The sequence below is a fragment of the Eretmochelys imbricata genome, chromosome 3, assembly GCF_965152235.1.
Source record: "Eretmochelys imbricata isolate rEreImb1 chromosome 3, rEreImb1.hap1, whole genome shotgun sequence".
Classification (NCBI taxonomy): Eukaryota; Metazoa; Chordata; order Testudines; family Cheloniidae; genus Eretmochelys; species Eretmochelys imbricata.
In genome coordinates, this window is record NC_135574.1 from 29,367,151 (window position 1) to 29,390,846 (window position 23,696).

Sequence of the window (23,696 nt, forward strand, 5' to 3'; positions counted from 1 at the left end):
TTCTGTTTGTTTCTTAACTATAACCTTCTGACAACATTGTTAGTTTTCACTGGAAACCTACTCTCAGTCCTAACTCTGGTTTAAGGGTTTGTTTTTGTTTTTTGTCTAGGAATGTATAGCCAACCATATATTTCATTCTTTAATCCCTTGCTAGCCTATGTATATGTAGACCTGGAGGACAGTCTAGCATTGCAATAATACTGCAGACTATGCCTAATATATGATATGGCAATAAATACATTTAGGCAATAGCATTGCATCCTGTAGATGCTTTGACATTCCTCCCTGCAGGAAACAATGTATTCTAATGCAAATTTGATTTTCCTGCAGGATCTCATAAACTTTGCAGGTGTTACACTGGAGAGAAAAAAAAATCACTAATCAGCAGTTTCAACTGTAGTTCAATTGACATGCTTTACTCCTATCCCAGCCTAGATCCCGGACCCTGTTGCCAGTCAAGCAGCTCTGCTCTGTCCCTAGTTCGACTTTTCAGTGTTGCTTTGATCAGCTTTTGGTTTTTGATTACAGCAGCTCTTTCAGAGACCACTTTTAAACTCCCTTAAAAAGACTTACATGTATAAAAACACATTGAGTTGGTTGAGAAGCAGGAAGGAACGAACCAGGGCTAGGAGAGGATGGCTGAAGTAGCAAGTAGGAGCTGAGTGGAAAATGTTCCCATGATAATACTGGCCCGGATCATACCTCTCCCAGCTCCTTGCACATAGTGGACCCGATGTGCATGGATCGTCTTGCTCCTGGATAAAAGAGGAGCTCAGCTGCCTCTAGGTACTGCCCCAACCACACCTATTCTGGGCTTCACAGAGGATACTTCAAAGGTCTGAGGAGGCACTGGTGACTGGGCAGGCCACAGAGAAGTGGGCAAACTTGGGGTGCACATTGTCCCCCATCCAGCCCCGTGGAGATTCTTAGGAAAAGGTAACACAGCCTGGGATATACTATCTTTCCTGCAGAGTGCTGCCTACACACCCTGGCACCACGTTTCACAGTGGAATACTAGAAAACTCCATGTGGACAGCCTCAGAGATTTCCTCAGTCTGAGCCACATTTTTATACAGTCCTACATGGAGAAGACTCAATACATGTTAAAAGTTCGAGAAGAAGAGAGTCTAAAAGATCTTGGATCCTGTTTGTGATGAAGGAGTTATAACAAATAGTAAAATCTCTAGATATTATTTCATTGCAAGATAAAATCCACCACCATCAAGGCACCGATTCATTTACAAAATAATTTCTATTTATAATTTATTTTAAAACTGTACTACATCAGAAAAAAAACACATAATCACAGTGTTTTGAACAGTGCATCTTTGGTTAAAGGTACACCACTAAGATGAAACCTCAGTCTTTTCACAAACAAGTTGAAAGTAGTTTTAGGCATCTGTCCAAGTTCCCTGTTTTAAACCCAGCTTTTATAGATTTAAAATAATCATTTTCTACTTTATTTAAATGTCAACCTTGTTTCTGTGGGAAAGAGACACTTACCCAACAAGAGAAACTGACCGACACAGAGGACACACATAGTGCAGACAAATGCATAAAGTTAAAAAAAACCAAAAATCCTGAGACATGGACAATTTTTAAACTCTTTCAAGTACAGCATTTTAAAATGCTATTTGTAACACAAAATGACATAGAAGTGTGAATAATAATATTAATAGCGGTAAAATTAATATTTTGATGGAATCCCTATAGCATCACAAAATGCTCATCATGAAAATATTACTGATACACATAAAAATAAATAAGTTTGCACATAGCAAAATGCACTGTACCTTAAAGAAAGTTATGCTTCCTGATTACACCCAGTGAGTTAATCCCAAAATTTCACATTTTGATTGCAATCCCAGAGGATTTACACCTGTGGTAACTGCTAGTAACTTTCTTCATGAATTCAGAGTAGCAGCCGTGTTAGTCTGTATTCGCAAAAAGAAAAGGAGTACTTGTGGCACCTTAGAGACTAACCAATTTATTTGAGCATAAGCTTTCATGAGCTACAGCTCACTTCATCGGATGCATACTGTGGAAAATACGGTGGGGAGATTTATAACCTTTCCTTTCCTTTTCTTCATGGAGTTTTCTTTCCTTTGATTTAGGAGAATCTGCTGCTTTGGAGTATAGGTTAGGAGCACTTAAGGCTTCTGAGTCAGTGCAGTGCGCAACTGAACATTCAGTCAGGTCGTCATGACATGAACATTCTTCTGTCCCAGTAGAACACAGGAAGGTTTCAAAGCTATCTGCTCTGTAGTTACGACAAAAACAAAATAATCAGACTCTCATACAACCTATCAAGCTGTTCTATAATTTGTGTGCCCTCTGTGCTAGATGATAAATGGTATGACTTTATGTCTTATTAACACTGAAGTATTTTGCTAGGTCATGTTGCTCCCAGCCAGGTACATATCAATCTGTCGGCCTAAAGCAATATTAACATCAACAGATTTTTTTTTTAAAGAAATAGGAACGTCCTTTTGCATTATGCAGATAGAAAAACACTTGAAGAGAACAAAAGATTTCTGTTTGTACAGGTCTCTATTATGTTAACAAAAGGAAAGATTAACAGGAGAATGAAAGTTAAATATGTTGCTACATTGTCTGTGTGTCTTCTAAATAAAATGGATAGGAAATTAAACAGTACATAGGTATATGGAAAACCTTTTATGTTCACCATATTGCTGGATGCACAAAGAAGCAACTACAGTATTACATTTAAAGGGACCACTTGTCAGGGTGAAAATCATATTTCTGAAATATTGACTTACATTACTTGTAATATATCACCAAAGATGATCAAAACTGAAGCTGTTTTAAAAATCTAACTTTATTTCCCCCTATGGCTTCAGTTTAATGAAGTACTTAAGCATATGCTTAATTTTATTCCTGTTTAAGTCCCATTGAAAACAGTGACCCTAACTGAAGTCAATAGGACTTAGTACATGCTTACGTGAATTGTGCCTCTGCAAACTTTAGTTTTTGCATTTCTCCTACACTGAACAATGACAACAGATTAGATGGTGTCATTTTTGTTTATAGTCCATTTCTATTCAGCTTCATATTCAGGTTCTCATAGACAAAAAACAATACTGCAATATTTGGTTTGTAAAGACCAGAAGCGAATCTTTAGGAGGTATATACATATGTTTGTGTGAAAAAAATAAAGAGATTTCCACTGGAATTTTAAAAAAATGGAACATCTTTTCTGTTGTACTTAATATTTGTAAAATACTGTTAGGAGCTAGTGGAAACCTTGTTAAGGGTTGAGTTAAAACCTTGATTTTGATGGAGATGAACTGTAAGAATAAGAGTACTTGTGGCACCTTAGAGACTAACCAATTTATTTGAGCATGAGCTTTCGTGAGCTACAGCTCACTTCATCAGATGCATACCGTGGAAACTGCAGCAGACTTTATATATACACAGAGAATATGAAACAATACCTCCTCCCACCCCACTGTCCTGCTGGTAATAGCTTATCTAAAGTAATCTTCAGGTTAGGCCATTTCCAGCACAAATCCAGGTTTTCTCACCCTCCACCCCCCCACACAAATTCACTCTCCTGATGAAGTGAGCTGTAGCTCACAAAAGCTCATGCTCAAATAAATTGGTTAGTCTCTAAGGTGCCACAAGTACTCCTTTTCTTTTTGCGAATACAGACTAACACGGCTGTTACTCTGAAACCTGTAAGAATAAGTTAGTCATAATCTCTCACCTAAGACAAAAGGGTTATGTGCACCTGTCCAGGAGCTTTGGACTGTATGGGCAGAGGGATTTCTGCTGTGTATTGTTTTGTGTAAGGGGATACGGGAGTGCGTGAAGGCAGAAGACAGAACCACAGACAGCCTGAAAAAGCAAAGTAGAAGCTTGTAAGCATGGTGTGAGTCTGAGAGAAACCTAGAGAGAGGTTCTGGGTTGGAGGTGCTGGCTGAAAAGGAGCTTGGGCCTGTAAGATAAGAGACTACTCCTTTTGCCATTGGTTCCCCCTGTATTCAGAGAAGGAGGACTTGGTACAATCCTTGTAAGCTCCATCATCTTTTTCTATTCCCACCAGAAACATCCCGAGGCCCTCAAGCTTTGACTTGGGTCCAAAAATTTTAGGCTCAATCACCTGCACTGTGCTAAAATATGAGAATATAAAAGTGAAACTGAAAAGATAAAGGTAACCTGATGACACTGAATAGGCTGTTAGTTGTTCAAGTTGACAGAAATCCAAAAAAGTAAACAAACAGCATAAGTACCAAAAGGAAAATTCAGTTTTGAAATATTCACTTCTAATAATCTAAGCTGCTAACAGTAACACAAGTGAGGAAATCTGTACTTTAAAATGGTGGGGCCAGATTGGTGTGGTTACATGGGGCACAATAATACATTTTCCATGAGATAACTGCCCTCCTTGCACTTACCCCCATCAGGCTACATCCAAAAGGGGTGTAGCACAGGGGACTTGTCCCTTCTACACTGGGCATCTCCAGAAGGCATAGTGCCTTGCCCCAGAGTTTCTGGTGGGGCAGTACAACCTCATACTATTCTGATGCACATCAGTGCTTAAAAGGCACAATAAAGCCCTTAACTTTTAGCCTGATAACATCTCTTGAAATCATTACACACAGTTACTTAGATATTCAATTTCACCTACAAATCAGGTATTTAGATATATTAAATTATTGTTACATACAATTATTGTTACACAAAGTTATTAAGTTGTTATACACTGAATATTTGGACATCTAAGTAACTATTTCACCTACAAATCAAATATTTAGATATCTAAATTACAGTAAAACCTCCATTTTTATGAACACCACCCTTATGAATGACCAATTATGCAAACCATTTTTCCCCCAACAGGATGATTAGGGAGAAAGGGAGGAGAAAAACAAAACAAAACAAAAATCACATAACTAAAGGATATTGATGAAGAACAAATCAGTATTCCCTCACGATCCAATGCCTTCAATGCATTAGAAGTTGCTTTGCAGTGGTGTGAAGGACAAAAAAAAAGTGATGCAGTGCACCAGACTCATTTATGCTTTGAACCTACTGTAATTTTTAAACGCTCATTTTTATGAGCCTTTTGATTTTATTAACTCCTCAATCCCCAATTAGTTCATAAAATAGAAATTCTACCATACATAAAATGTGCTTGAAATTGTTTTTGGGCATAAAACTGAAGGCTTTGTTAAAGTCAAGCAAAAAGATCAAGATCTTAAAGTCAACTTCTGGCCATGTTTATGGCCATGAAACCTCAGTTAAGTCAATAGGTTAAATGGATATAATCAAGGACAGAATATGGCCTCTATTATGCCTGCAAAAGTTCAGCTTGTTCCTAAGTTTCCTCTGTTTTAGTCAAGTCACCTCTTCTGAGATTCTTCTCTTTTATACACCTAGAACCTCAAGTAGCAAGAGGAGGGATAAATGCCATAGCTTCTAATCCAAACAGGTTTAGGTTATCATAACACAGCTTGCTATTAGAGATGCCTCTTTTTAACACCTGAAGTTTCTCAAGCACCTCAGCACTGTTTTTCCCTTTAATGTTTATTGTGTTTCAATCACATTTTGATTCTGCACAAGGCGAGTCCCTGCACCAGCAAGTCCTTGGATATGAACATCATATTCATGAAGACAAATATATAGTGATTTTACTGGCCATTTCTGATGTGAAAACTTCTTGATACCAGTAGAAGCACAATCAGATCAACCCATTATTATCTGTGTGTCCTGACCTGGGGCTCCTTCCTCTAACGTGCTGAACATCAGGGCCTGATCCACCAAAGCAAGTAGTCCAATTCAGCAAAGCATTTAAGCACATGCTTAAGTGCCGCTGGGACTTAAACACATAGTTAAGTGCTTTGCTGAATAGAGATGGACTTTAGCACACATTTAAAGTTAAGCATGTGTGCAAGTGTTTTATTGAATCAGGACCTTAATGCAAACAGTACCATAAAAATTTTATGTTGTATTTTTACCATTTGTGTTACCCCCACAAAAAATGGTACTTGATAATGGACTCCATGTACACCTTCAGAAGAGCTTTATGCAAGTTAATAGTATCAGATATGTTTTCTGTCCCTTAGAAGCCAAGTTCTAATCAGAAGCCCCACCTTTATTTTTAGAACTTTCAAAACCACCACAAATTGTCCAGTGAGATTCTCCATTTAACCTCTATAACATGGCTCTCCTATATGGTAACATTACTCCTGTAATTCAACAACACAACCAAAGATACCATCCAAGTAAGAAATAATACTCTCCTGTTATAATATAGCTATTACCTTCCAGCTATTTATAATTATCGGTACTTGTTGCCAAGATCATTTATTATACAATATGTTGGTTTTGGGCCAAAGTATATTTCTAGATAGATAGCTGACTTTTGCACATAAAGGAGAATGTGATATCTATATTTTAAAGTTACTGCTTGGTTACACTATATACAATACTGCCCAAAGCCTATACTGGGATCAAAATATTGTACAGACTTTAATTTTATTCTATTTTAGCATATAGGACAAATTGCTTTCACATTGTATCATCATTTTTCTCCCTTTAGAATATGGCTGATAAAGTGTGAGTCTGAGTGCATACATGTGCATATTGGTGATGGGTCATTGGTAAAAATCGAGGTACGCATTCTATCAAATCCATCCAATCCAGTTACCCAGCTGTAAAATGGGGGAAATTGTACTTTCCTACCTCACAGGGGTGCAGTGAGAATAACTATGTTAAAGATCATGTCATGCTTCAGACACTACGATACTGGAGGGCATAGAAAATAGGGAACTGAATCTATCAAATCTAAATTTCTAATCAGGTTATGGATGAACACTAACTATTAGGCAACCCTCCTCCCACACAAAATTAGAGTACAGGCCCAGGAGTCAGGAGCTCTAGTCCGAGCTGGGCCACTGAATTGCTGTGTGACCTTCAGACAGTTATTCAACTTCTTTGGTCTGTAGTTTCTGCAAAATGGGAATAAAAAAACACTTAGTGACCTCATATGAATGTTGTGAATCACTATTTGTAAAGCGATTGGAGACCCTATGAAAGTATATTATAAAGCCACATAGTACATTCTCACAGTAAGAGTGTACTACTTTTCTGTATTTAAACCACCTGACAGTGTTAGCTGCACCCCAATCTTTGTGGGTCAGGACAGATGCATGATGCAAGCACTCCATTTCTCCAGACTACTGACAAGTAAGAAGGACTTTATTAAAATTTTGTGAAATCTCATCATAGATATTTGTAATAAAATATATTACATATACATATAAATATATATATATATATTTTTATTACATAAATAATTTATATATTTATGTAATAAAAAATATATATATATATATATAAAGTTTTATAAAGCAATTTGGCACTCCAGTGCCACATGAAAAAGGGCACAAAGAAAATACGGGTTGTTACATACTTACTAAAAAACAGTGAAGCCAATAAACTGGTATCTGTTGCAAAACTCTTTAAACACCCACTGCATAGGACTCCAACATTGAAAAAATTATAACAAACAGGGTCATTCTGACCTAAAAGCAACCAAAAGACTTATAATTATTGTACCAGACAATGGTGAATCATACTTAAGCAAACCTCCTATTCCTTTTCAATAGAATGCATTATTAATCAGACACATTGTTTTATAACTGTTTCAACTAGGAAAAAAAAGGAAAGGAAAAAAAATTCACTTTTTTTCCATACAATATTGGGCCACTTGAAATAGTAACAATCATTTTTTTCCACTACCAATATTACATGAAGCGACTTCTGTTAATACTCTAAATCAGCAGTTCTCAAAATGTGGGCCGGGCCCCTAAAGTGGGCCGCGACACTGTTTTAATGGGGTCACCAGGGCTGGCGTTTGACTTGCTGGGGCCTGGGGCTGAAGCTGTAGTCCGAGGTGGTGGGGCTCTGGTTACAGGCCCCCAACCTGGGGATGAAGCCCTTGGGGCTTTGGTCCCCTGCCCAGGGCCTCGGCAGGCTCAGGCTTCGGTCTCCCCCCTAGGGTTATGTGGCAATTTTGTCAGAAGGGGGTCATGGTGCAATGAAGTTTGAGAACCCTTGCTCTAAATCATTAAAACAAACCAAAAAAATCAAAGCTTTTTCAGTCATACTGTGCACAGGCAAATAAATACAGAAATCAAAACTAATGTAAATGCCCAAACAGCACATTAACAAAAAAAAAAAAAAGGCCTGCAGAATTATCAATATTCTTATAGCAGTTAATGGTTCTGACTTTGTCCCACCAAGTTTTCTGGAAAGTGAATTTCCTTTGTCTCTCTTCTGTGTTATTCCCCGCAAAAACGGGAACCTCCCATTTATTTTAGTATATGTTTCAGCAAAAACCAACTGTTAGGCAGGAAGCTAGTCTCAACTTTAACCATGAATGTTAGGAACCATTAGAAAAGGGATAGATAATAAGACAGTAAATATGATGCCATTATATAAATCCAAGGTATGCCCACACCTGGAATACTGCTTGTCCCATAGCAAAATATACATATATTAGAACTGGGGGGAAAAAACTGAGAAGGGCAACAGAAATGATTAAGGGTGTGCACCAGCTTCCATATGAGGAGCGATTAAAATGACTGGGACTGTTCAGCTTAGGGAAGACATGACTGAGCTATGATAGGGGTCTATAAAATCATGAATGGTGTGGAGAAAGCAGATAATGAAACTGTTATTTACTCCTTCACATAACACACAAACCAGGGCTCACCCAATGAAATGAATGGGCAGAAGGTTTAAAACAAACAAAAGGAAGTATTTCTTTACATAACATACAGCCAGCCTGTGGAACTCATTGCCAGGAGATGTTGTGAAGGCCAAAAGCATAACTGGTTCACAAAAGAATTAGATGAGTTCATGGAGGATAGCTCCATCAATGGCTATTAGCTGCAATGATCAGGGATGCAACCCTATGCTCTGGGTGTCCCTAGACCTCTGACTGCCAGAAACTGGGACTGGATGACGGGATGGATCACTCGATAAATTGCCCTGTTCTGTTCATTCCCTCTGAAGCATTTGGCACCAGCCATTGTCAGAGGACAAGATACTTGGCTAGATAGAGCATTGGTCTGACACAGTATGGCCATTCTTATGTTCTTACTAAGTATAGTGTTGCTAACATCCCACTCTTATCTATTATAAGTACTTGCAAAGTAATAAGTACTTATTACAGTAATAAACTGAGCACTTCACAATCTTTAATGTATTTATCCTCACAACTCCCCTATGAAGTGAGGTAATATCTCTCCATTCCCACTGATGGGAAACTGAGGCTTCTTTTTTATGCACCAAGAAGCTCAACTAAGGAGTGGAGGCATAAGTGTCACAGATTCTAATCCAAATTGATTTAGGGTATTAAAACTACTTTCCTCTTTTTAACAGATAGGGGTTTCTTTCACACCTGAACATAGTTTTTAATCTCCTTCATTTATCTTTTTTAAAATCACATTTTTCTTCAATTCATTTTCTGATATTTGGCCAATTATATTCAAAAATTTAAGTGCTTAACTTTTTAAAAGTGACTAAAAGAAAAGGAGTACTTGTGGCATCTTAGAGACTAACAAATTTATTTGAACATAAGCTTTCGTGAGCTACAGCTCACTTCATCGGATGCATGCTGTAGCTCACGAAAGCTTATGCTCAAATAAATTTGTTAGTCGCTAAGGTGCCACAAGTCCTCCTTTTCTTTTTGCGAATACAGACTGACACAGCTGCTACTCTGAAACCTAAAAGTGACTAGTGATTTTGGGTACTGAAACTGAAACACCTCACCAGGGCCTGATTTTCCGAAGTAGGAGCTCAGCACTTTCTGCAAACCAGGCCTCTTTAATGTGTCTCAGGTTGGGTGCCAAAAATTTAAACACCTTCCATCCTAATCTGAGGTACTTACATGGCCCACTTACCACAGTATCTGAGCACCTCACAGTCTTTAATGTGTTTATCTTCACAACACCTTTGTAAGGTAGGCAAGAGCTGTTACTCCCATTTTACAGATGGGGAATGTGGGCACAAAGACGCTAAATAATTTGCCCAATGTCACATAGGAAGTTGTCATAAATATAAAGGGAAGGGTAAACCCCTTTGAAATCCCTCCTGGCCAGGGGAAAGCTCCTCTCACCTGTAAAGGGTTAAGAAGCTAAAGGTAACCTCGCTGGCACCTGACCAAAATGACCAATGAGGAGACAAGATACTTTCAAAAACTGGGAGGAGGGAGAGAAACAAAGGGTCTGTGTCTGTCTGTATGCTGGTCTTTGCCAGGGATAGACCAGGAATGGAGTCTTAGAACTTTTAGTAAGTAATCTAGCTAGGTATGTGTTAGATTATGATTTCTTTAAATGGCTGAGAAAGGAATTGTGCTGAATAGAATAACTATTTCTGTCTGTGTATCTTTTTTGTAACTTAAGGTTTTGCCTAGAGGGGTTCTCTATGTTTTTGAATCTAATTACCCTGTAAGATATCTACCATCCTGATTTTACAGGGGGGATTTCTTTATTTCTATTTACTTCTATTTTCTATTAAAAGTCTTCTTGTAAAAAACTGAATGCTTTTTCATTGTTCTCAGATCCAAGGGTTTGGGTCTGTGGTCACCTATGCAAATTGGTGAGGCTTTTTATCCAACATTTCCCAGGAAAGGGGGGGTGCAAGTGTTGGGAGGATTGTTCATTGTTCTTAAGATCCAAGGGTCTGGGTCTGTAGTCACCTAGGCAAATTGGTGAGGCTTTTTACCAAACCTTGTCCAGGAAGTGGGGTGCAGGGTTTTGGGAAGTATTTTGGGGGGAAAGACGCGTCCAAACAGCTCTTCCCCAGTAACCAGTATTAGTTTGGTGGTGGTAGCGGCCATTCCAAGGACCACGGGTGGAATACTTTGTACCTTGGGGAAGTTTTGACCTAAGCTGGTAAAGATAAGCTTAGGAGGTTTTTCATGCAGGTCCCCACATCTGTACCCTAGAGTTCAGAGTGGGGGAGGAACCTTGACACAGTCTTTAATGTGTTTATCTTCACAACACCTTTGTAAGGTAGGCAAGAGCTGTTACTCCCATTTTACAGATGGGGAATGTGGGCACAAAGACGCTAAATAATTTGCCCAATGTCACATAGGAAGTCTGCAGCAACGTAGAGAATGAAACGCAGATCTCCCAACTCCCAGGCTAATGCACTAACCACTGGACCATCCTTCCTCTGGGTAAATTTTATGTTAAATATTTTAAATGCCAATTTAATTGAAATGACTGTAGTTTTGTTGAAAAAATACCAACCTTCCCGTGCCCTATTTGAAAACAACAAATATTGGACCACCAAAAAAAAATCTAACAGAAAATCTTCATTCAGCTCTACCCATAAACTGCAGTAGCTGGGCAACACCATTACACTTCCAATGGACACAGGGGGAAATCTGGGCCCCATTTAAATATATTGCCAACACACCCATCAACCTCAGTGGATTTCACCCACAGTTCCTAAATTACAGTGAGCTCCAAATACAGATGAATCTATTAAGGAGAATTAAACATATATTTATTAAATGAGGCTGTGTTCACAAAATAACAATGTTTCAGCCAAAAGGCTTTCACAAGATATATTCCACAAGCAACAAAGTTGATTGAAATCAGCTTCCTGTTCTCCCGCCATTTACATTTACCATTTCCTAATTAATTTTCAATATGCATAGTTCCTAATGGTCAGATCCTACTGAAGTCAGTGGGAGCCTTCCCCTTGATCTCAATGGGCTTTGGGGTCAAACCTCTTGATGATGCCAACCCTTTTATGAATTACTTCATTTTTTTGCTGGCATTCCTACCTATTTTCATTAATTAAAATAACATTTACATAATACTTTTCAGTTAAAGTATAATACATGCATAATAAAAATGTAAGACAAGAATCTCCTCTACAATCCCCTTCGTAGTTGCTACATAATGGGTACTCATTCTTCTAGTCTGCCAAACTCTTAGTTATCAGTTGGGGTTCCCCAGGCTGATGCAAGTATAGGCCTTGATCCTACAAATGCTTACACGTGGGATTACTCATATATCTAAGTGTTTACAGTATTACATATAATCAAAAAATAAAACCCCCAAAGCTTTGTCAGAATAAAAATGACCAGACCAATATGAAGGCAGTTATAAGCACAGGGCAGGGTTATAGATAAACAGGTGAAGCAAGTAGATAGGATAAGAGTGGACCCTTGAAAATATCAGTGCCATTGCGCCTCACTCAAAGGATTAAATGACACATCCTCCTCTACATGCAAGGAAGGCCCTGAAAGCAGGGGCGGCTCTACCAATTTTCCCGCCCCAAACAGTCGCCGCCAAATTGCCACCACCGCAACAGTGGCGGAGCGGCCACCAAATTGCCACTGCGCCCGGAAGAGCAGCGGGGGCTGCCGCCGAATTGATGCCGCGGGACACCGAATGCCGCCCCAAGTACCTGCTGGGAAAGCAGCAGAACTGACACAGCTCCATTGGCATGTGGAAGGCTAAGAGGGAGGGGAGGGACACAGGATTCAGGAAGCCCACATAAGGAGAATTTTGATTTTTAAAAGTTATCCCATTTTAAAAACTGTACAGTTTATAAATTCAAACATGGGAGATTTCAGTGCTCCAGGTGAATGCTTTGGAAAGCTGGAAGGACATGAACACAAGGGAGTAAACTGGAAACTGAATTGCTACCAGATTTAAGGGCCAGATTTTGAGGGCACAGACACACGCAGAGAGAATAGTATCTTACTCCTTATTTAAATCAACAAGGCCATTCCTGAACCAAGGACAACTCAGTGAGAGTAAAGGGCTCACAGCCTGGTGGTCCTTAATGGAGAGACTTTTAAATTCTCTCTATTTTTTTATTAATTTTTTTTTAGGAAAAAAGTACAACGGGAGATTTGTGTCCTTTCTTTCTTCTGTTTGATTTGTAAAGTCCTAGAAGGGATGTGGGGGAGGAAGGTTCCTCCTTGCTGTCTGCAATAGAAATGTAGGTCTCATCCAGATGTTTTTCCTGGAAGACTCTATGGACAACCGCAGCATTAGTGAGATTATGACATCAGAGATCTCATGCAATGGAAGTTGCTTAAGTGAAGGAGGTAGTCGTTTTTTATTCAGATTGTTCAAAACAGTTTGCTTTTGTTCACTTCCATTTCACTCAAAATGCTCAATTTTTTTTTGAAAGATTTCCCCACCTACTCCCTTTCACATATGGGCTGAAAAAGCTCAGAATCCACATCTGAGACTTCCAACCGAAAAAAAACCAAGGAACATCAGACCTAACATTGTTTTAACTTTAGAACTATCAGCAAACAGGAAAAAACAAACTTTAAAAAGTTATGCCTTCTTTGTATATGTAAGCGGGGGAATAGTCCCGCTTTTGTGGGGAACTTTCCTGGCTTCTGCACTACCCCGGTGAAGTGGGCTAGGAAAGGATCTGAGTCCTCGCTCCCACTTCCTTTACCCAGTGGCCTCCCTGCCCTTGAGGGCTCCCCTTCCACTCTCCTGTCTGGCAGAGTCCTCATAACCCCAGCAAGGCTGGGCCCAGGATTCCTGGTGGGCTCGACCCCCAACCCTGCTGTGGTCACCTAGGACAGGGGCTAGGGTGTCCCCACTCCAGGGTACTCTCTCTGCCCTGGGCACTTCTCTGACCCACTGACCATTACGTACAATTTAAAGCAAATTCAAGTTATTTAATCAACAATTAATTTTAAAAAGAATAAGGAAAAATGGGAAAGGTTAAACGAAACACATCAACCTGCTCTGTGGCAGGGAACATCACAAACAGTGTCTCTGGAATGTCAGGGCAGTTCACAGTCTGTTCCTTGTAAGTCCCAGGCCTCCTTCTCAGGCACTGGCTGTGCTGTAGGGATGCTGTGGGTTGGACACTTGCTCTGGTGGTGGCCTCACGCTCTCAGGCTCTAAGTGGTAGGACCCTTCTTCCCAGTGTCGCTCCCGCCCTGTCGAGGTTACGACCCAAGCCTGGCCTGCAGAGCCTCTTGGCTGAGGCGTCTCCCTGTGCTGGGCCTGCTACCCCGGGGTCCCCCTCGCTCTCCCCAGCTGCTCACCGCACCCAGCTCCGGACTGCTCCAGCCCCAGCTCCACCACTCTGTCTCTGCACTGCTGCTGCTGCTCTGCCTCCAGCTCCCTGGGCTGCTTCTTTGGCCCCTCTGGCTCTGGTTGCTGCAGCTCTCCTCCCAGGACAGGTCTGCTCTGTGACTCTGCTCCCAGTGCCGACCTGCTTTGTGGGCTGCTTTTCTGGCCCCTCTGGCTCTGGTTGCTGCAGCTCTGCTCCCAGGGCAAGTCTGCTCTCTCTGGGCTGTGCCTCTGGCTTTGGGGCTGCAGCTCTGCTCCCAGGACAGGGTCTGCTCTCTCTGGGCTGCTTTTCTGGTCCCTCTGGATCTGGCACAGCTCTGCTCCCCAGCTCAGCTTGGGCCCCTGCTTTCTACTTAGCTCGGCCCCAGTCTGTCTGACCCAGGCAAATCCAGCTCACGTGGAGGACGGGACCTCCCTGACCTCCTGACTCCCTGATTAGTCTGCCCACCCTGTCATTCAGGCTGACCTGGAGCATTGGCCTCTCCCCATTGTTCCTAGGGACTATCAGTTTCAGGGTCCTGATTCCCCATCGACCCTTCCCCCTTTTTAGTACTGGGAGCTAGCAACTAAAACACCCTCACTGAATGTTAGTAAGGGGGCAACAGTCCCCTTACATACAGCAAAGGAATCAACAATGCACAAACCCGATTTGTTTGCTTATTTTCTTCTCATCTCAAAGCATTTTTGCGGACACAGGGAGCAGTACAGCATCACCATTCATTCTTGTCCGTGGCTTGTTCCTCCATTAAAACCAGCCTGATCAAGTCCCCACATACCATGTGCCGCCATCTAGTTGGTGATCAGTCGCTAGGTCTGACTGACCTTGGTTGTGCGTGCATTGGTTTGGTTTTTTTCATCCTATCATCTGTTTGTCTTCTGCAGGGTCCCCAACATCATAATCTTTTCTACTGCAGTCAATCCTGTATGCTGATTTCACATCCTTCTCTCTTTCTAACGTCTTCATTTGTCTTAAAATCATACCACTTTTTATCTGCCAACTTGCGAAGAACTCTCATCTCTACTGCCTCCAGCCTTCTGATGTCTGTATTTTATTTTAGCTCAACTTTAACTCTAGAAGCTGGCACTGGAGCCCACTAAATAATGATTTATGATGCTATCAGGAAGCTATTTCCCTAAGAGAATTAGTACATTTTAAAGCACGATAATAAAATTAGCTAGGGTAATGCCTATTTTGTTGCACTGTAGCGCTACTGATTCTCTGTTCTTCACAGTTAAAACAATTTGTTCAGAGGGTTATTTATAAATCTACACCTTGACTAAAATAAAAAGAAGGAAAAAATAAACTTCCTTGGGGCTGAAACTCACCATTCTCAAGAGAATTTCTTGTATCACCCTTTCAAAGAATCTACCTGCAGTCAAAGCTCTTTCATGCAGGTATCCAAGTCTGAATTCTATTATTGGTCTTTCACTCATACAGACCCAATTTAACTTCTGTTGACTTCAACAAGGGTTGGATCAGACCCTAAACCAGCAGGAGGCAGCTCAGAAAGGATGCTCAAAACTCCTGTAGGGAAGGAGTCTTTGTGCAATGACTGGGTTTGGGGAGGAAGCATTACTCTGACTTGTTACACTTCCTGTCTGCCCCGGGTTATGCTGTCTCCACAAATTCCCCAATAGGAAGAAGAATATGAATACTTCTTTTGAAGGGCCTGTGCTGTGTCCTGTAAGAGAGGAGTTCTCAAGGGGTAGGGTGAGGGTTTTCAAAGCAGAATATGTGGTGCATCAGGAAGCTGCCAGGTCAAAGTTTCAAACCCCAGCTGCCTTGGTTCTGAATCATGATTCATTAAAGAGCTCCATTGTATGAGAAAAGCTACAGAAAGAAGCCAAAGGGTGGGGGGGGGGTGGTTGAAAAATGTTTGAGGGAATGAAATTCCACCTCTCTCTTCCACCAAAAATCTCCAGGGGGAAAAAATGTGCTCCTGCTGTTTGACAAAGAAAGAAATAACCAGTGGCTTGACATTATTTTGTCCTTTAGAAAATTAAAAGCAAAAGTGCCTGCTCCTTTAAATGTTGTTTTTGTCTACTTTTTACAACTGCATTACAAATGGCCAAAGCGTTCTAGAATGTGCTTAGCCATCCATGCACTATCTATGGCCATTACACACACCAGTGTATTATGTGAACTCAGATGTCTTTTACAGTGTTTTAGGGGAATATTTTCTCACAGGCCAAGACCCCGATCCCGCAACTGAATCCACACGGGTAAACCCAAGCTGCCACAGGGGGTCTATCTCACAGGGATCCTCTGCAGAGAATTCATTGTGTGATTGGGATCTAAATATATGTTAATTTCCCATTTTTTCCTACTGTTTTATTGTTGACTTTTCATCCCCTTAAAATATTTTTTAACTCATTGGGTGCCACGTTACTAAATTTTGATTCAATGTTTTGTTCTGACATTTGTGTACAGTTAAAATGGTTCTGTCTGATTAGCTGGTCAGGGGTCTAATGCAAGAGCACTGGGAAGCCACTTAAGGCCTGATTTACTAAGGTTATGTCTACTCTACAAGCACTACAGTGGCACAACTGCAGCACGACCGCTTCACCAGTGTAGTGTAGATGCTTCTTATATCGATGGAAGGGGCTTTTTATTCAATGCAGTTAATCCACCTCTCCAAAAGGCGGTAGCTAAGTTGGTGGACCTTCAATGGTCAACAGAATCATCCTGGATTTGCACCAGCAGAACTGACAGCAGAATGTGACCGATTATTTGTGCCTCCACTGAGGCTCCCTCTGCTCATAAAGTCTGAGAGGTGCAGGCCTGGTCTACACTTAAGACTTGGATAAACCTAACTACATTGCTCAGCACTGTGAAAAATGTTGTGCCCTGAGCACCATAACTAGGTCAACCTAATCCCCAGTCTAGACACAGCTAGGTCAATGGAAGAATTCTTCCCCCAGTTAAGCTACCACCACCTTTTGGAGAGGTGGATTAACTACATTGAATGGAAAACCCGTTCCATCAATATAAGAAGCATCTACATTACACTGGTACAGCTTTAAGGCTAAATCTGTGCCACTGTAGTGCTTTTAGGGTAGACATTACCTTAGACCCATGCTGCTTCATCCTTAGAAACTGAGGGCTCTGTAAACCTCCCAGTTTTTCTCAGCCTGGAAAGCAAGACACTAGGACAGGAAAGGGAACCACGATCTTGGACCATAATTACCTGGTTTTAGTCTCTCCTTCTTCCCTCTATTCCTACTCTCTTTACAGTTCCTGCATTGTCATACAGCCATCAAGTTTAAGGTTAAAAGGGACCACCAGATTATCTAGTGTCACCTCCTGCACATCACAAGCCACTAAACCCCATCCAATTAACATATGCATTGAATCAATAATCTGGATTAGACTACAGTATTACAGTCCTCCAGAGACTAAACTATTGTGTGTCACAGGCAGAGAATAAGAGGGACCGAGGTGCATCAAAGCCTGAGACCCCTGCAATGGCAGGAAACTGATTTCATGAGATATCCAGATGAACCTAGCAAGAAACCTGCAACCAGTTCTGCAGAGGAAGGTGGAAAAAAATCCATCTGACCCTCCTTCCACACAGTGGTAAGCATCAGCCAGAAGAATTTAACTTAAAGTACTCCCTTTTCCAGTGTGCTGAGCACATGGCATCTGTAGTACTCTCAGCAAAGGGGAAAAAATGAGCTAGATATCCACGCACTGACTAACTGCAGGGCAGTGACTTGTGAGCCTAATTCTGGGAGGTACTAAACAATCATAACTCCAGTTATGGAACTCACTGCCAGGGGCTGTTGTGAAAGCCAACAGGATAATTAAGTTTAAAAAAGAATTAGATAAGTTCATGGAGGATAGGTACATCAGTGGCTTATAGGCAAAGATGGTCAGGGACATAGCCTGATGCTCTGGATGTCTCTAAACCTCTGACTGCCAGAAACTGGGACGGGATGACAGGAAATGGATCACTCGATAAATTGCCCTGTGCGGTTCATTCCCTCTGAAGCATCTGGCACTGGCCACGGTTGGAAGATAGATGGGATAGATGGAGCATTGGTCTGACCCAGTGTGGCCATTCTTATGCTTTCAATGGGAGTTGCAAACACTCAGCACAACAGCACCTCTCAGAATCAGACCCTGAAGCAAGCAATGGGATTTCTCTTTTTTAGCTGATTTACTTCAAGAACAAAGAAGACCAAACATTTATTTGCAGAGTGTACTATGACCACTTACTCCACCCTTACACATTGGTTCAGAGGCAGTGGAGAGAGGTAACTGTAGGGAGCCAGTTGTGGCCTGGTTCAGAGATGCCTGGACCTGGAGTAAGTTAGGGCAGGAGGAGCCTGGTTTAATGTTGCTAGTTCTGGCGAAGGATCATGCCTACCTAAGCTCAACTCCCCCGCCCCTGCCCTTTCAACAGGGTAGGGTAAGTGCAGATGGCATAGGAAACAACTATGCCAGCAGAGATTCTCACAGTGTTGTCAACTCTCATGATTTTATCATGGGTTTCATTATATTTGTTGTTTTTCATAAAGTCCCAACTCCTGGAGTCGGGTGATTATGGGAGTGTCTCAGCTTTCATTTAAAAAGAAAGTTTCTTGCCCTTGTCACTGTGCAGAAAAGTTTGAAAACATGAACACTAAAAGGGTAAAAAACATAAGACAAAAAGACCCCAAATTTATTATTTTTAAAACCTCATAATTGTTGAGCCTATCACAATTTTAGGAGGCCTGACTCATGATTGTTGAAAGATTGGGGGTGACAATATTGTTTCTTTTACATGTGGGGGTGTCTCTGCTGGGAATATTTGGCTGGTTTAAGGGCATTTTGCTATTTACACAGCTTACAAATGGCATAAAATGCTCTTACTAGACCGGAGAATCTGACTCTGTGTGTATTCATTACACACTAAAATGTATACACAAGGCATTTAGTTGGAAGGACAATGGACATTGGTAAACTTTTCTTTTTCTTACTTTCTCCTCCTGAGGTTGCAACAATTAATACAGCCACTTTGACCTGGATATCTACTCTAAAAATCAAAATGACTCAAATACAAAATAAAAATATTACATGATGAACAGTTTCCCTACATGCCTTTTTCACTGTACTTATCAAGTAAAAACTCAACAGAGCAAAAACACTGCCAACTAAGTGAAAACATTTTCGTGTCATTTTCCTCTATGCAGTTTGAATCCTCAAAATTTCACTTTTCACAAAGATTGAGTGCCAAAATGTGGAGGCACAGTTTTTGCAAAGTGGTATGTGAAGTCTATTTTTAGCTTGGTATTTTGCACATCCAAAATTTGGTGCTATAGGACCATGGCAGCCATATCTGTCAAAATGGACTTTTGAAGAGAAAACAGAAAAGTAACATAAATATGCACACACATTAACTATAAGATGACATAAGCACAATTTTACCCCTTCATCTCAAATTTCACCAAAAAAATGGATTTCAGATACAAAATTGGAAGAATTAAAAGTGAATTGGACAAGAAGTTCCTGAATTATGACCTTCTAAAAAATAAGTTCTAATATTTTTTCCAATTTCATGGCAGGAAAACAGCTGGAGAGAAATAAAATATCATTTACTCTCACTATTATGACATTTTCCCCCTTTTGAAATTCTCTCTTATAGAATCATAGAAGTGTAGGACTGGAAGGGACCTCAGTAGTCCCCTGTACTGAGTCAGGACTAAGTATTATCTAACCATCCCTGGCAGGTGTTTGTCTAACCCATTCTTAAAATCCTCCATTGACAAAGATGCCACCAACTGCCCAGTTTGTTTCAGTGCTTAACCACCATTACAGTTAAGAAGTTTTTCCTAATGTCAAACCTAAGTTTCCCTTGGTGCAATTTAAGCCCGTTATTTCTTGTCCTGTTCTCAGTGTATAAAGAGAACAATTGAACACACTCCTCTTTATAACAAACTTTTACATAGTAGAAGACTGTTATCATGTCCACCCTCAGTATTCTCTTCTCCAGACTAAACAAACTCATTTTTTTCCCCAATCTTTCCTCACTGGGACATGTTTTCTAGACCTTTAATCTTTTGTGTTACTCTCCTCTGGATTTTCTCCAGTTTGTCCACATCTATCCTGAAGTGCGGTGCCCAGAACCAAAAACAGTACACCAGCTGAGGCCTTATCAGTGCTGAGCAGAGTGGAAGAATTACTTCTCATTTCTTGCTTACAACACTCCTGCTAAGACATCTTAGAATGATGTTCACTTTTTTTGCAACAGTATTACATTGTTAACTCATATTTAGTTTATAATCCACTATAACCCCCAGATCCTTTTCTGCAGTACTCCTTCCTAGGCAGTCATTTCCCATTTTGTATTTGAGCAATTGATTATTCCTTCCTACGTGTAGCACAGTGCTCTTGTTCTGGTTTAAAGAAAATGAGAAAATCCCATTGCATAAATAGGGGAATCTCAAGTAGGAGCACACAGGTTATTTTACCTCTATACCTGGCACTCATTCGACCATTGCTGGAATACTGTGTCCAGTTCTGGTGATCACAATTTAAGAAGGATGTTGATGGATTGGAGAGGGTTCAGAGAAGAGTCACAAGAATGATTAAAGGATTAGAAAACATGCCTTATAGCAGTAGACTTGAAGAACTCAATCAATTTAGCTTAACAAGGAGAAGGTTAAGGGGTGTCCTGGTCACAGTCTATAAGTATCTACAAAAGGAACAAATATTTAATAATGGGCTCTTCAATCTATCAAAGAAAGGTATAACAAGATCCAATGGCTGGAAGTTGAAGTTAGACAAATTCAAACTGGAAATAACACATACATTTTTAACAATGAATGTAATTAACCATTGGAACAATTTCCCAAGGGTCATGATGGATTCTCTATCACTGACAAGTTTTAGATCAAGAAAGGATGTTTTTCTAAAAGATCTGCTCTAGGAATTATTTAAGAAAAGTTCTCTGGCCTGCATTATACAGGCAGTCAGACTAGATGATCATAACGTTCCGTTCTGGCCTTGGAATGTATGTGAAGAGTGGCTTATTTCAATTTAGCTTAATCCTTAAAAAAGGTACATCTAAATCAAAATATGTCACATTTGACTAGAGCGCCTATGAGCTACAGTAATACAAATAATTAATAGTAACAACCTGATCCAAAATAAAAATATCTACACCTGAATTTGGACCACTTTAACTCAATTGGTTTGAAAAACACACTTTTAGTTAAACTGGTGCAAGTTTTTATGTAGACAAGGCCTCAGCGGATACCACAGATTCCCAAGAGGGCAGCCAATCAAGGGTACATATGGCTTTAAACCAGAATGATGGGTAGTGGAGTGGAGGAAGCAAGTCTGGGGCTGAGGGAATAATGGCTTTTGTTGAGGGCTATTGTTTTCATGGTTTAGCAGTAGATTTGCCATAGTGGGGCTGGTTTAACCACAAGGATGAGCACAGTGGAAAGCAGCCTCACCATAACAAAATGTATGCTTTGAAGGACTGTTGTGTTTGGCAATCCAAACATGCAAAAGGTCAGGCAATGAAAATGGTAAGGCCCCACAGCAACATTCAATCAGCTACATTAAACAAAAGGTTTAGAGTATTTTGGGTTATTGTTTATGCTGTTACATACAGGAAAAATAAAACAACTGTGGAACTTAATGATCAGTCATTCAGACATTATTATGAGAAGGGACAGAGTAGACTGAGCAGAAGACAGTCCAGTGCAAGATCCAGATCAAGCAAAGCAACTCCAGCAAAGCCCAAATGGTTAGTCTTGTCCTATTTTTAAACTACTTCTGAAAGTATACACAGACTTCCGTTTCTTTAGTTGAGCTACTCAAGTGACTGAGAAGCTGCAGGATCAGGCTCCTATTTTATTAAGGAAAATGATGCACTCACAAAGTGTGTAACTTCAAATTTCCTCTAAGTGAATTATTATTCCTTAATGAAGTTTTTACCAAACATAGCAAGCATTAGTCTCTGCAAACTAAGTACATGTACCATGTAAAATTTTGAAATAATGCACACAAAAAAGTCCAGACAGCTATTTTTAAAAGCAGAATAGATATCTTCTGATGCTCAGATAACTAAAACAATCTGAACAGATTTAAAAACAAAAAACAAAAAAAAACCCACCACATTTGGGCATACACCGAGCATAAGAAATTCAGCCCAAAAATAAAAAAGAAAATGATAAATGTATTGCATTAATGATGGGTTTACAATGGTAGGGCTCTTTCAGATCGAATATACCATCGTTAAAAATGCGCTATGGGCAATGGAGTTATGACATTGTACCCCAGGTGAGGATGTGGCACAGTATCTCATTATTTACAATGTGATTTTTTATTCCATTACTACATTCAGTTGCTTAGTTCTGTTACATTTTTGTACTAAGCTAGGCAAGTTTTCATGCTATTACATTTTTAACACTCAGCAGTATGTCCTCATTACAGGAAAACTGTCTCTTAGGAACAAGAAGGAAGATTTTTAAGAAGAGCATAGTTCTTGCAATCAGATTATAGAACGGAACAGCATTACTGAACAGACAGCATGTACAGTACAGCATGTTGCAGCTTGATACCACAGCTCCACATCTTGTATGACTCCCATGTTAGGAACAGTAATAACCAGAGGAATCAGGTTTTTAACAGGAGCAAAATCCTTTTCTGAAAAGGGATGACTATCCCACATCTGCCAACATTTATTTATCATGCAAATGTGCATGCTGTATCTGAAGTACCCCCAACCTAATACACAAGTCACTTATTCAGTATCACTAAAAGATTTATAAAAGATTATTCTAGGTTTTTGCTACACATTATTTTGTGCAGAACCTTACAGGGGAAATTTTCCAACTCTGTGGTGTAATGGGAAAAGCAGAGCTGTGTATCCAGAGGTTTAAGCACAAGATTGGAAAGAGGGAAATGTGGAATTCTAATTCCAGCTCTGAAAGTGATTATTTACCTTCTGTAACTACATCTGTCCTCTTTAGCATCTCCCAACATAAAATATAAGGTAGTGATATTTATTTGCCTAGGCTATTGCAAACTCCATGAAAGTCACACAGAAATGGTTTTGGCCCAGTGCTTGAAAAGACTTTGGACCTGAAACCTGCTATACAAATATGAAATACTACTAGTGATGGCCTTCAAGAAACAACTCCAAATTAAAGCTTTGTTTTGGAAGGACATGGATAAAATGCCTTAAGTGTGCCCAAGGTGTGTGGATTACATGGATCATACAGCTATACCACACTACATGATTATTCTCTCAAAAAATTTCTGCTATGTAGCGAAACCTATTGAAGAGTGCAGTAGTGAGCATAATCACTAGAGCTGGTCTCTGTCTATACCCTATTTAATACCACATTAACTTTGGCCACACCAAAAGTATGAGGTAAACCCTGGCACCACAAAGTACCCATCTTACTTCCTTTCAAGGATAGCAATGTCTGAAACTGTGGGCCAGATTCTCTCCTGTGCCAAAATCCACTCAGTGCAGGACAAAGATGGCAGCTACCAAGGAGCTGGTTACAGCAACTTGATTCTTAAGCTGCCCCAGCCATGGACGCTCTCTACTTGTGACAGCTGGCTGTGGTCCTAACTTAAGGGACCAT